We start from the raw sequence: 13,731 nt of genomic DNA on the forward strand, positions 1-13,731 counted from the left end.
ATTGACAAAATCCAGTCCGGTCTCATAAAAGCCGAGACACATGGAAACACTTTGCGCTTTGCACAATGAAGAGAAAAATAACCTGTAATGTTTCCTTCATCTAATTGTATCATTAAATAGTCCACAGAATGTTCTGCCGCTGATTCCGCCTATGGCCTCATAAATAAGACATCCAGTATATACCTAAAGCATCAAAGCAAGAACAAGCAGTACTGGTTTTCTAAAGTACATTTTCTGGAAGACAGAACAGTCGGGAAGATCTTATTATTACTAACAGAATCAGTATCTGGATTTACAGCACAACAGAGCCACGAAAGCTGTGATTCTTCAATTGCTAAAGAACTACAAATCCCAGCATTGTCGGTCTATTTATTAAAGGGAACCTGTCACCAGGTTTGTCTCCTATAAGCTGCAGTCACCACCAGTGAGCCCTTATATACAGCGTTCTAGTATACTGTACATAGGAGCCCAGGCCGCTCTGTATAAGGCAAAAAACAGCTTTATTATATCATCTGCGTGGCGGTCCAGCCAATGGGCATTCCTGCTCTTGGTCTGGCTCCTATTCTCTTCCTTCCATTGCTATCCTCCTTCTCAGCCCCGTGTTGATAATGCGTCCTACGTCATCCACACAGAGGCCTCCATTGCACTCCTGCGTAACCGCACTTTGATCTGCCCGGCTGAGAGCAGAGTAAAGTATTGTAGTGCGCATGTGCGGGTTGTCTTTGACCTTTCATCGCGCATGTGCATTACAGTACTTTGCTCTGTCCTGAGTCGGGCAGATGAAAGTGCGCATGAGCAGGAGCACAATGGATTCCTATGCATCATCCACATGGTGCTGGGCAAGGAGGACAGCAATCGCACCACAATCGCACTCCAGCACAAGCGCACTTTGATCTTCCCTGCTGAGGGCAGATCAAAGTATTGTAGTGCGCATGCGCGATTGGTCTTTGACCTTTTCCCACACCTGCGCAGTACAAAAAAGTTTATTCACAAATCATTAGACATATATTAACAAATATATATAAAAATGGCACAAGGAGAGACAATGGTGTAAAAAAGGGCAATAACACCTGGGAGGCTGCACGACTGAGAGGAATCAAATCGCCATCCCTCAGGCTAGTATGTGTCCAATACAACAAAAAAAAGCTCCAATGAGCTCACAATATCAAAGGCATAGCCAAATTAGTTGAATGAACACACCAACCTGAGCAAAGACTAAGAAAAAGGGAAGCAGTGAATCTACTGGGGAAACACATGCATCGGGCAGACCCCAGTATGTAGAAAGGCCCATACGGGTTCAAATTGCAAGGTAAAACTGGGGAAAGCCGAATGCACGTGAGCCCCAACACAACAACACCGCTCACCTGACGAAGCGAATACTTCACCATCCGTGAAACGTACGTTGGAGTATGTATTAGGGGTTTTAACCCCCTCCTGTCACCCCTGGTCGGCTGCACGATCTTTGGTTATTTCAGGTGAGCGGTGTTGTTGTGACACCTATTGGACCAGACTGCCTCCTAGGTAAGTATTATAAAGGTCTTTTTTACATTATACAGCACAGCCTGGGCTCTTATATACACGTCCTTTGTCATCCACACAGGCTAGCATTGTGGTACTGCATAGGCACACTTCTCTGCCCTACTGAGGGCAGATCAAAGTATTGTAGTGTGCATGTGTGATGCTCTGGCCTATCAGGTCGTCACAGGGTATTGTGCAATCTGCCCTTTTGTGCAATATCCACCTCCTGCTTGGTTACGGGTCCCTAACCATTGGTGTTGCCAAAACTAGCTATTCAAAATCCTAGGAACACTCTGCACCACACCCACCAGACACACCAGTGGACGACCTGAGTGGAATAGAGTCGCCCACTTGGGAGGTTGGTTAAGGGGAGGTCAGGGGTGTCAGTAGTCAGTCAGAGAAAGGGAGAGTGTAGTGTTGAAGGTGAAAGTGAGAGGAGGTCAGGAGCTGGGCTCCTTGGAACTACTAGGTAGCGGTGGTCTGGGCCTGGAAGGAGCTGGACCCCCGTCCCAGGGGATCGTGACAAGGGGCACGGCATTGTCGTGGAGGACAGCCAGCGGCCTTGTACCATCACCGGGCTGGGACCAGGGCCCGACGGGGTACGTGGATTCTAGGTCAGGGAGTAGCTTCAGGCAACCTGACAATTCGTCCGATGAGAACGGAGCCTTCAAGATCCGCTCTCCACCCGCTCCAAAATCGGGGTACTAGTGCAAAGAGAGGGATAGGACTTTCCACAAATACGGTCCAAGAAATCCCAAGTGTGAACCCTGAGAGAAAGCTCCCTCAGTTAACCATGCAGGGGAGCGGGACCCGACTAGTTTCAAGCTACAGGGACCAACTACAAAGAAACAAGGTGCCAAGGGAAAGGTCACAGATCAACAGGCAACACCAGCAGGAACGGGACCCAAACGTGCGCTCCCCTCAGCTGCAGCGGTGTCCAGAACTTTGGTTTACTAAAGTTGTCGGTGTCAGCGTTATTGGACTGAGTGAGTACGCAAGTGACCCTTACCTCCCCAACGGCACATCCCAGTCACCATCACCGAGTCCCGGGGCATTCCCCCCTACCCGTGGAGGGGTTAAACACCTGGCTGCTTACTCCATCGCCACCGGGTACTCCCAGCCGCAGCGGTGGTACTTCACCTTACCACACACCACGGGTGGCGTCACAAACTCTCAATAAACCACCCCCCTGTAAATACCCCCCTTCATTCGAGTAGCCGCGAGACCCCCGGGTCCAGCCGCCCCTCGAGCCACCACGGATCCGTATCCGAGCAGCCCGGCTGCTGACACAGGGGTGGCACACATGCATGGATGGTCCTTGGCCTTTCCTTGCGCCTGTGCATTACAGTACTTTGATTTGCCCTCAGCAGGGCAGAGAGAAATGCACGTGCGCAGGACCGCAGTGCCGGCCTGTGTGGATGAGATAGGACACGTCATCCACACAGAGCTCAGAAGGAGGATGGCAATCACAGCAGAATGGAACCGAGAGCAGCGAAACTCATTGGACCGGACTGCCCCACAGCTGAGTGTAATAAAGGAGTTTCTTTACATTCTACACCGCTGCCTGGGTTGTTATATAAAGTATGTGTCACGCTTCCCGGGTCCCCTGCGCTGCTCCCCGGCTCACCTGTCACGCTCCCCGGCTCCCCTGCCTCGCTCCCCGGTTCTTCAGTTCGGTCTCCACCGCTCCCCGCTCTCCAGCATCCATTGCAGGCGCCTTCCAGGCGTCCTGGTCCCCGCTCCCGGCGCCCGTCGGCGTCTCAGCCCCAGCCCGGCTCTGCTGCTTCCTCCTCTCAGCTTCCTGCTCTGGCTTCTGGCACCCGGGCCGCGCGCATGCGCATTAGGGCGCGCGCGCGGTCATTGACCCTTTCTTAAAGGGCCAGCGTCCATTGACAGGAAATGAAGCACACAGGTTCAGGGTATAAAGGGGTTTAATGTCCAAGTGGGCGGGGCCTGATCTTCGTGTTTCCCAAGCTAGGAGTCAGGTCTCCTTGTGTCTCTCTGCCATACTTACGTATCTCTCTTCTAGAGCCGATCCTGCCTCGCCATCCGGTCCTGCCGCATCCCGCACCCCGAACGCTGCTTATCTGCCATCCTGACAGTCCGTACCATCTCGGATCCCTGTGGTGACCCGTCATCTCGCTCCAACGGTTCCGGACTCCGCCTGACATCATCTCGGCTTCCGAACCTGAGCTCCGTCACCCGGACTACCATCAGTGACTCCGTGGTCCCAGGGACTTCTCCATTATACTCTTGTGCACGGACTGCCCTGCTACCTGTAGTGTTCCAGCTACCGGACCCCTTACCATCATCAAGGAGTTCGGTCCAGTGGATCCACCTCCTGGGTCTGCCCTTCCACCTGGCCCTAACAGTAAGATCAGGCCATGGATCCCGCTGAAGCACTAGCGGCCTTGCAGGAGGAACTCCAACGCCAGCGTGAGACCCAGACCCGCATGCTGAACTTCATGACTTCGGTGGACGCCCGCCTGAACACGCTACAAGCGTCAATTACATCTTCAGCGTCTCGGGCTTCCACTAGCCAATCCACGGCTCCAGCCCCCGTGGCAGCCTCTTCGGATGCTTCCAGACTTCGTTTGGCCTCACCACCCCGGTACGCCGGAGATCCCAAGACCTGCAGGGGTTTCATAAACCAATGCTCCCTCCATTTCACGCAGCTGCCGCATTTGTTTGCCTCCGACCAAGCCAAGGTGGCGTGGATGAACCCCTTGTGGGAGAAGGAGGATCCTGTGACCACGAACATCCAGGAGTTCCTGCAGGCATTCCGTGGCACCTTTGACGAGCCCGGACGCGCCTCCGCGTCTGCTTCATCTCTTCTCCGGTTACGTCAGGGGACTCTGACGGTGGGTCAATAGTCAATACGCAATCCGTTTTCGCACCTTGGCTTCGGAACTCGGCTGGAACAACGAGGCTCTAACCGCCGCCTTCTGGGAAGGACTCTCGGGTCGAATTAAAGATGAGCTGGCTGGTCGTGACGTACCGTCCACCCTGGATGCCCTGATTACCCTAGCGACTCGAGTGGACATTCGCTTTCAGGAGCGATCCAAAGAGGTGTCCCGTGAGAGACGTCCGGTACGGCATTCCTCTCCTCCGCAGAAGCCCGCCGTACTACAGTCAACGGCATCTGGTGTCTCCGTCCACGAGCCCATGCAGATCGACCGTGTGCGGCAGTCTGAACAACGTCGAGCAGAGCGGCTCGCCAAGGGCCTCTGCTTCTACTGCGGAGAGGGCACACACCTGTTACGCTCCTGTCCAGAGAGGCCGGGAAACTCCAAAGCCTAGGGTTGGTAGGAGAGGCCACCCTAGGTGCTGGGACTCTCTCAGACCCGGTTACGTGGACTGTGCAAGTGACAACGGGAGAGACGCGGTTCACGGCTGAGGCGTACCTCGATTCTGGGGCAGCAGGCAATTTCATCCAGCAGGCCACGGTGGACAAGTTCCAGGTGCCTGTTACTCCACTTGACAAACCCCTCGTGATTGCCTCTGTGGATGGGAGACCCCTCTCTGACACCATCTCCTGGATCACCAGGCCGGTCGAACTGCGTATCGGTGCCCTGCACACCGAGAACATCGCTCTCTACGTCCTCCCACACATGTCCCATCAAATCCTGCTGGGACTTCCCTGGTTACGGACACACGAACCATCAGTCAGCTGGGGCACTGGTGAAATCACCCGATGGGGCTCTTCGTGCCATGAGAACTGTCTGAAGGCCATACAACCCATCCGACGACCGCCGGTTCCAGAGAACCTACCGGGACTGCCCTCGGCCTATTGGTCCTTCGCGGACGTCTTTGATAAAAAGGAATCTGAGGTACTTCCGCCACATCGTCCGTACGATTGTGCCATCGACCTGCTCCCGGGAACAACACCACCTCGAGGACGGATATATCCATTGTCTCCAGCCGAAACAAGGGCCATGTCTACTTACATCACAGAGAGCCTGGCAAGGGGATTCATTCGGAGATCCTCCTCTCCTGCTGGAGCAGGCTTCTTCTTCGTGAAGAAGAAAGAAGGCGACTTACGCCCATGTATAGACTACCGGGGATTGAACCAAATCACCGTGAAAAACAAGTACCCTCTGCCGCTCATCCCCGAATTGTTTGACCGGCTTAGAGGAGCTCGTGTGTTCACCAAATTGGACCTTCGGGGTGCCTACAACCTGGTCCGCATCCGCTCTGGGGACGAATGGAAGACCGCGTTCAATACTCGCGATGGGCACTATGAATACTGCGTGATGCCCTTCGGTCTGTGTAACGCACCAGCAGTCTTTCAAGAATTGGTGAACGACGTTTTCCGGGACCTTCTTTACGTCTGTGTGGTGGTGTATCTGGATGATATCCTTGTCTTCTCTCCGGATCTCCAGACCCACAGAGAGAACGTGCAGCTGGTTCTACTAAGACTGAGAGAGAATCGTCTGTACGCCAAGTACGAGAAGTGTGTCTTTGAGCAGTCTTCTCTCCCCTTCCTGGGTTACATCATCTCCGATACCGGACTGCAGATGGATCCAAAGAAGGTTTCCTCCATTTTCAACTGGCCTCCTCCTTCTGGACTGAAGGCAATCCAACGCTTTCTGAGATTCGCCAACTACTACCGCCAGTTCATCCCTCACTTCTCTGCTCTGACTGCTCCTCTCTCTGCCTTGACCAAGAAGGAGGCTAATCCAAAGGACTGGTCACCTGCGGCCGACGCCGCGTTTGGCTCTCTGAAGCGGGCATTTGCCTCCTCTCCTGTGCTCCACCGTCCGGAGTTAAACCGCCAGTTCACCTTGGAGGTGGATGCCTCCTCCTCGGGAGCCGGAGTAGTGCTCATGCAGAAGTCCTCCTCCGGGAAGATGGTGACTTGCGGTTTCTTCTCCAAGAGCTTCTCAGCGCCTGAACGCAACTACACCATCGGTGACCAAGAGCTATTGGCAGTAAAACTGGCTCTGGAGGAATGGCGCTACCTTCTGAAGGAGCAGTGTACCCCGTAATCATTTACACGGACCACAAGAACCTGGAATACCTGCGGTCCGCTCAGCGACTGAACCCACGGCAAGCCAGGTGGTCCTTGTTCTTTGCCAGGTTCGACTTCCAGCTCCATTTCCGACCCACGGACAAGAATGTACGCGCTGATGCCTTGTCCAGGTCTTTCATGCCCATGGAGCAGGAGGAGGAGACATCCCAACCCATCATTTGTCCTAGTAAAATCATTCCGGTGGCCCCTGTCACCCTGGCCCAGATACCGCCCGGGAAGACCTATGTCTCTGAGACTGATAGGCAAAAAGTGTTACACTGGGGCCATGCCTCGAAAACAGCCGGTCATGCTGGTCAAAAGAGAACATGGAGTGCGATTGTACGTCATTACTGGTGGCCATCCCTTCGCACGGACGTCGCTGCTTTTGTCTCTGCCTGCTCCTCTTGTGCCAGGAACAAGACGCCCAAACACCTGCCATATGGCTGTCTTCTGCCTCTACCTATACCCTCAGTTCCGTGGCAACACATTGCAATGGACTTTATTACGGACTTGCCATTGTCCTCCGGACACACAGTCATATGGGTCGTGGTGGACCGGTTCTCTAAAATGGCTCATTTCGTCCCTATGGCTGGACTGCCCTCTGCTCAGGAACTCGCGGACGCCTATATACATCACATCTTCCGCTTGCATGGCTTTCCATCACACATCGTGTCCGACAGAGGAACTCAGTTCACCTCCCGCTTCTGGAGGGCTCTCTGCAAACATCTGGGAGTGACTCTGGACTTTTCTTCTGCCTACCATCCTCAGTCTAATGGCCAAGTGGAAAGGGTCAATCAAATCTTGACCTCCTTCTTACGACACTACGTCAACACCCATCACGACGACTGGTCCACGCTTCTTCCTTGGGCTGAATTCTCCCATAACCACCACGTCAGTGAGTCCTCCTCCAGCTCTCCCTTTCATGTCGTTTACGGACTTCAGCCCTCCGTCCCATTGCCTGTATCTCCTTCTTCGGATGTCCCTGCTGCTGATACTGTAGCCCGTGACTTTGCAACCATTTGGGACTCTGTCAAGGCGTCCCTTGGGCGTGCTTCCCTGCGGATGAAGAGACATGCAGACAAGAGACGTCTGGACCCTCCGTGTTTCTCTCCTGGAGATCTAGTCTGGCTTGCTTCCAAGTACGTCCGATTGAAGATACCATCCTACAAGCTGGGTCCTCGCTACATCGGGCCGTTTAAAGTCCTCAGCAAGATCAATGAGGTCTCCTACAAGCTCCAGCTCCCGGCCACGATGAGGATACCCAACTCCTTCCACGTCTCCCTGCTCAAGCCGGTTGTCCTTGGTCCCTTCTCCGCTGCTGCCAGTTTGGCTCCTCCTCCTATTGCCGATGACGACATCTATGCTGTAAGGGATATCGTGGCCATGAAGACCGTACGGGGTCGACAGTTCTTCCTGGTGGACTGGGCAGGGTATGGTCCTGAGGATAGGTCCTGGGAGCCCCGGGAGAATGTGGGTACTCCGCTGATCCGTGCCTTCCTGTCCCGGTTGCGGGGAGGGGGGCGTGGGGGGGGTACTGTCACGCTCCCCGGGTCCCCTGCGCTGCTCCCCGGCTCACCTGTCACGCTCCCCGGCTCCCCTGCCTCGCTCCCTGGTTCTTCAGTCCGGTCTCCACCGCTCCCCGCTCTCCAGCATCCATTGCAGGCGCCTTCCAGGCGTCCTGGTCCCCGCTCCCGGTGCCCGTCGGCGTCTCAGCCCCAGCCCGGCTCTGCTGCTTCCTCCTCTCAGCTTCCTGCTCTGGCTTCTGGCACCCGGGCCGCGCGCATGCGCATTAGGGCGCGCGCGGTCATTGACCCTTTCTTAAAGGGCCAGCGTCCATTGACAGGAAATGAAGCACACAGGTTCAGGGTATAAAGGGGTTTAATGTCCAAGTGGGCGGGGCCTGATCTTCGTGTTTCCCAAGCTAGGAGTCAGGTCTCCTTGTATCTCTCTGCCATACTTACGTATCTCTCTTCTAGAGCCGATCCTGCCTCGCCATCCGGTCCTGCCGCATCCCGCACCCCGAACGCTGCTTATCTGCCATCCTGACAGTCCGTACCATCTCGGATCCCTGTGGTGACCCGTCATCTCGCTCCAACGGTTCCGGACTCCGCCTGACATCATCTCGGCTTCCGAACCTGAGCTCCGTCACCCGGACTACCATCAGTGACTCCGTGGTCCCAGGGACTTCTCCATTATACTCTTGTGCACGGACTGCCCTGCTACCTGTAGTGTTCCAGCTACCGGACCCCTTACCATCATCAAGGAGTTCGGTCCAGTGGATCCACCTCCTGGGTCTGCCCTTCCACCTGGCCCTAACAGTATGTTAGAATGCTGTATATAAGAGCCCACTGGTGGTCGCCACAGCTTATAGTCCCCAAATCTGGTGACAGGTTCCCTTTAACCTCTGCTTAAATATGAAAAGCATCCACAAGACCAATTTTTCTTACTAACCATTCTTGTAGTCATGGTTTACTGTACCAGGAACGTGCATTTTGGCTATGTTCACACAAGCATTTTGACAGTCCGATTGACATTACGTTTTGGAACCCTGGTTTCCTTGTAACTGAAGCTGGTATATTACATAAATTTTAAAAAATGAAATAAAATAAATACTGAAATGCCCCAAAAGGCCTTTTATGACGGTATTGGGGGGATCACAATTTGTGAAATAAATGAAAAATAAATAAATAGTAAAAAAAAATAAATATATAAATAAACAAGTAAATAAATAAAATGCCCTGCGCTTGTCGCAAAAAAAACAAAACAAAGTACTCATTGTTGTTTGACTCTTTTGCAGGATCTGTTTTTTTTAGCAAATGAATCTATGGAAAACGGATCCCTTAGCTGATCGGTATTTATCTTTCATTTGAAACTGATCCAGGAAGAAAAAACAGATTGTTTACAAATAATAGAAAAATGGAAGGCTATATAGCAATCAGTCACCTGATCTGTTTTCCATAGACTCCAATGTTAAAAAAGAAAACAAAAAAAAAACGGATCCTGCAAAAATCAATTTTCTCAAAATGTATAAGAAAATTATTTTTGCACAATTTTTTTTGCCAACGTATGCTGCTGGATGATTACAGGATATGTGAACTCAGCCTTATATGTAAATGACCTCCTCCAGACAATGGGCCGGACACTGATCTGCATGAGGATCTGCCTCCAGGAGCTGCTATAAATGAAAGGGCATGCATTTCACATGCTTAAGACAAAACTTAAAGAGAATCTGTCAGCAGGTTTTTGCTACTTCATCTGAGAGCAGCATAATGTAGGCAAAAAAATCCTGAATCCAGTGATGTATCACTTAGATTACTGACTTCAGCCGTTCTGACACAATCAGAGTTTTTAGATTTAGCCATGTAGCAGAGCTGAGAGAGCTGTCCTGCCCACACCAGGCTCTCAATAGAGATTATACACTGACAGTGAGGTATCAATCAGAGGAGAGGTGTGCCGGACTGCCGTGTATGTGACATTATACTCCGAGCATTGAGAAATCCTACTGCTTAAACAAACATAACAAATAAGCTACAGATCGGACTGTAACAAAACAGACATCCCTGAATTCTCTGTGCTAACCCTTGCAGCATGCTGTTTTTGAATTACATAGCAAAAACCTGCTTCCAAATTCCCTTTCAGGCAGAAAGACCCACAAACAAGTTGCAGTAAAGGCTGGCAAAGTATCACAAAGGAGGAAACCAATGTTTGGGAGCGTCCATGGCTTCCAGACTTCAGGCAGACATTGCCTGCAAAAGATTCTTGATAATTCAAGAATGAACATTTTATCAAGGGTAAAGTTAAGTTTTCCAAATATTTTTGAGCCCTGAAATGAGGAGACTTTGTAGAAAAATGTTCTTAAACGTTTCATAGGATATTTTTCTTCAACCCCTTTAATTAAACCAGTCTCCACTTCAATTACATCTCAGATGTTTTATTTTAAATAAAAATTAGTGGCCTGCAGAGCTGAAATCACAAAGATTCGGTCACTGTGCAAATATTTCTGGATCTACCTGTATATAGAGTCCAATAGAGAATGCTTTGCGTGGCCCCATAGACCTCATGCGTGGACTTATTACTGCTCCTCATACAAAGCCATTAATATTTTAGTGCCTCTGCATAGAAGGCAGCGTGAGATCTTCCCAGACACAGATTGGAGGTGTTGCTTGATACTTCTATGAAATGTTAAGGGCAGTAAGCTAACAATCTTATCAGACACAAATTAATAGAAGTGTTTTTCATCCCGTGACACTTGAGGCACATGAACCGCTGAACGTACCGCAACCCATGCAGATCTATTTACAGTGGTTATTTTGTGAGGCTCGTGTTTATGAACTACGCTGGAGAACCACACACAATTTCCTAAATGTTGTGGTCATTGTGTCGTCCTATGTGATTATATCCTAACATGAGGAAACTCGCAGTATTTTAAACTTATTTCATAAATTGAATTTATTGTAAAGCACATAATAAAAATGTAAATGAGATAAATGTAAAAGAACACTGATCAAAATTAGAGAATACTTTCAGATGCCTGCAAGTTATTGGTGTTAATCTGGCACATGGTGCTAATTTCCTTAATTATCTGACCAATCCTATGTAACTGGCAGCCTAACTTTCCAGTTTGCACTGACTTTGTGCCAAAGTGACTGAAACCCTCCGGCAGCAGGTTGTCCAGATGAAGGCTAAAGGAGTGACCTTATACCATAGCAAGAGAAGTTGATTGTTCCAAGGCTATGATTTCGAGAATATTGCCTCTTTACAACATCATAAACTCTTTAAAGTCCCCCAAGAAGGCTGGTCACCCTCAAAAGACAAATGCAAGAGAGGACAGGATAATGGAGAATCTCCATGGGTATCAACCCTGACGCTAGAATTTCTCAACAGTTCAGCACTCAACAGGGTAAGGATTTGTCTCGTCATACAGTGTCACGACGTTTAAGAGCATCTGGACTGAAAGCCCACTCTGCAGTGACCAAACCTCTCATTAGCAGAAAGAATCAAAAGACTAGACTCCCCTTTGCTTAGGAGCATGTTGTGTGGACGGAGAAGAAGTGCTCCATAGTTCATTTTAGTGATGAGAGCAAAGGCCTGTACACTTCCTACTGATTGGTGACCGTTGTTACCTTCAGAAAATTTAGTTATGATCTCTCTCTGTGCTACAGTCATTGCTGTTCTCTAATTATGACCATCACATTTTGGGCAAAATAAAGGTTTTATGTTGATAAACTATGGATCTTTTGTAAAACATTGTTCTAGTGGCATGGTGCACCCCTTACAAAAAACCTTCAACTGTTGATCAATGTAGATTACATTATATCTGAAAAAAGCAAGTGGTCATTCATTGTTCTATAATTGTGATCTCCAGTGTATAAGGTTAAATTAGAAAAATGTTGATGGCTGACAATCTACAGGTCTTCTTTTATTAGATAGAAAAAAAACTGTGTAGGGACAAGGGGCCACATGGTAACAGTAGTAGACATAGATAGGATGGGGCGCAATTGAGCATTCAATCATAGATCTCCTTATTATAACTCCCTATCCAGTACTCTGATGACACAGAATCCATCAGTCAAGAACGCCATGGTGGGATGACCTCATTATTTACTATTGTGGTATTACGGTAAGCCCACCTTGCCTAAAAACAAAACAAGGCACAGACTGATACAGAAGGAAAGAGGACCCTGCCCGCGAGGGCTCACAGTCTACAAGGGATGGGTGAGGATACAGTAGGTGAGTTGCAGTCTTCATATCTTTGCTCGTGTAGGCAAAAGTGCAGAAGCTATCTATCATTTTCCAGATTTCGGTTTTAGGAGGCCATTTTTTTAAAAAAATGAAAGCTACAGCTTGATTAATTAATACTTTCATAATGAATTCAGCATAATTAATATAACTATTTGTTCTCAGACCACATGGATGGTAACTTTTTGGATTGGTTTACTTAGTATGTGGCAGCCATTCGTATGTAAAGCGGGGGCATGGGGCAGTAGTCGCGGGCGAGGGATTCCCTCCGGTAGGCATGGTTGTGTCCCTCTGGCGTGGTGTGACCCAGAGCAATGGGGACTTTGCCATTGAGCATGGAGGCTGTTGATCACATGGACCTCTACTCCTGCTGGTCATGACGTGAGGGAGGCATGGTCACCATGTAGGGCTTCACCTAATAGAACAGGGATCTACATCAGAGGTTTGACACTTTAAGCAAAAAGTTGACTAAGAACCTCATGTATAATATTTGGATATTTGGTCCATGTTTTATTCCAGATGTTTACATCATTGATTTTTATGAAGGCTTTGCACCCATTTAGCCTCCTATGTGAAATGCGTCAGTAAACAAATTCCCCTTCTTCTTGTTTCCCCTATTGGATTAGTTCCTGATGATGAATCCCTTAAAATAGGAAGTTGAATATACAACTTGGCATAAAATTGTATCACATTGCACATGGTTAACTGGTCTCTATTTATTGTATCCTATGAAGAGTATAAAATCCCAATGTCAACCAGAAAAACAAGAGATCAACAGCTCCGAGAGCAGCTAAAACGAAGCCATTCACTGTATGATACAATGTAATTCAATGATCAATAGATAGATCTGAGATGGACATAAGATAGACTGAGTCAAAGGCTATGGCAATGATGTGAGCAGTGGAAAATGAAGATCCTACGCAGATAAACATTGGGACCTACCTGGCTTTGATCCGTCAATACTTCCAAGCAGAATGCACCATGTGGCTGGTAGCGCACAATGGATCCAATCCTTGTTATTAATATTGTCCACAAAAGTAAGTTGATTAAATATGGGATAAATGTCAAGAGCAATTACCGGGGTCATCAGCAGAACGCAGTTCACCCCGGAGTAATGTGAAAAGTGACAAGTCACAGGCAGTATATTGATTCTATTTTTAGGGAAACTGAATTCCTCTGACTGGCCTTTTTCTTTCCAAGTTGCTCTAACTAAGTGCAGAAGACAGCTGTGCGGAGATCATCTTACAAGACTAAGGCTTCACCAGGTTAAAGAAACACATAAAATACAAGGTTTTTCATATTTATGTAGAGTCGCGATTACATATATGCATCACGTTTGCCCATAATTGTAGTGTACGGCGTTCATGTTAGCGCCCACTGACAGGAGCTCTTGATGGATCTCTGCTACCTTGGCTTGGGTTCCACATTCAGAAACTATGGAGGGGAGCCATTGGGTCTGGAAC

The 13,731-nt window shown here is 49.4% G+C and overlaps 1 protein-coding gene across 1 annotated transcript in view; it reads right to left on the bottom strand.

The window, feature by feature from the left end:
* Positions 1 to 13,369, bottom strand: part of FGF13 (fibroblast growth factor 13) — a 539,181-nt gene extending 525,812 nt beyond the window's left edge. The window contains exon 1 of the mRNA XM_075323769.1: positions 13,211 to 13,369. The gene's annotated coding sequence lies outside the window, so the exon portion shown is untranslated. The remainder of the gene's footprint in view (positions 1 to 13,210) is intronic.
* Positions 13,370 to 13,731: the final 362 nt, after the last annotated feature.

This window comes from Anomaloglossus baeobatrachus, chromosome 9 (assembly GCF_048569485.1).
Source record: "Anomaloglossus baeobatrachus isolate aAnoBae1 chromosome 9, aAnoBae1.hap1, whole genome shotgun sequence".
In the NCBI taxonomy this organism is placed as follows: Eukaryota; Metazoa; Chordata; class Amphibia; order Anura; family Aromobatidae; genus Anomaloglossus; species Anomaloglossus baeobatrachus.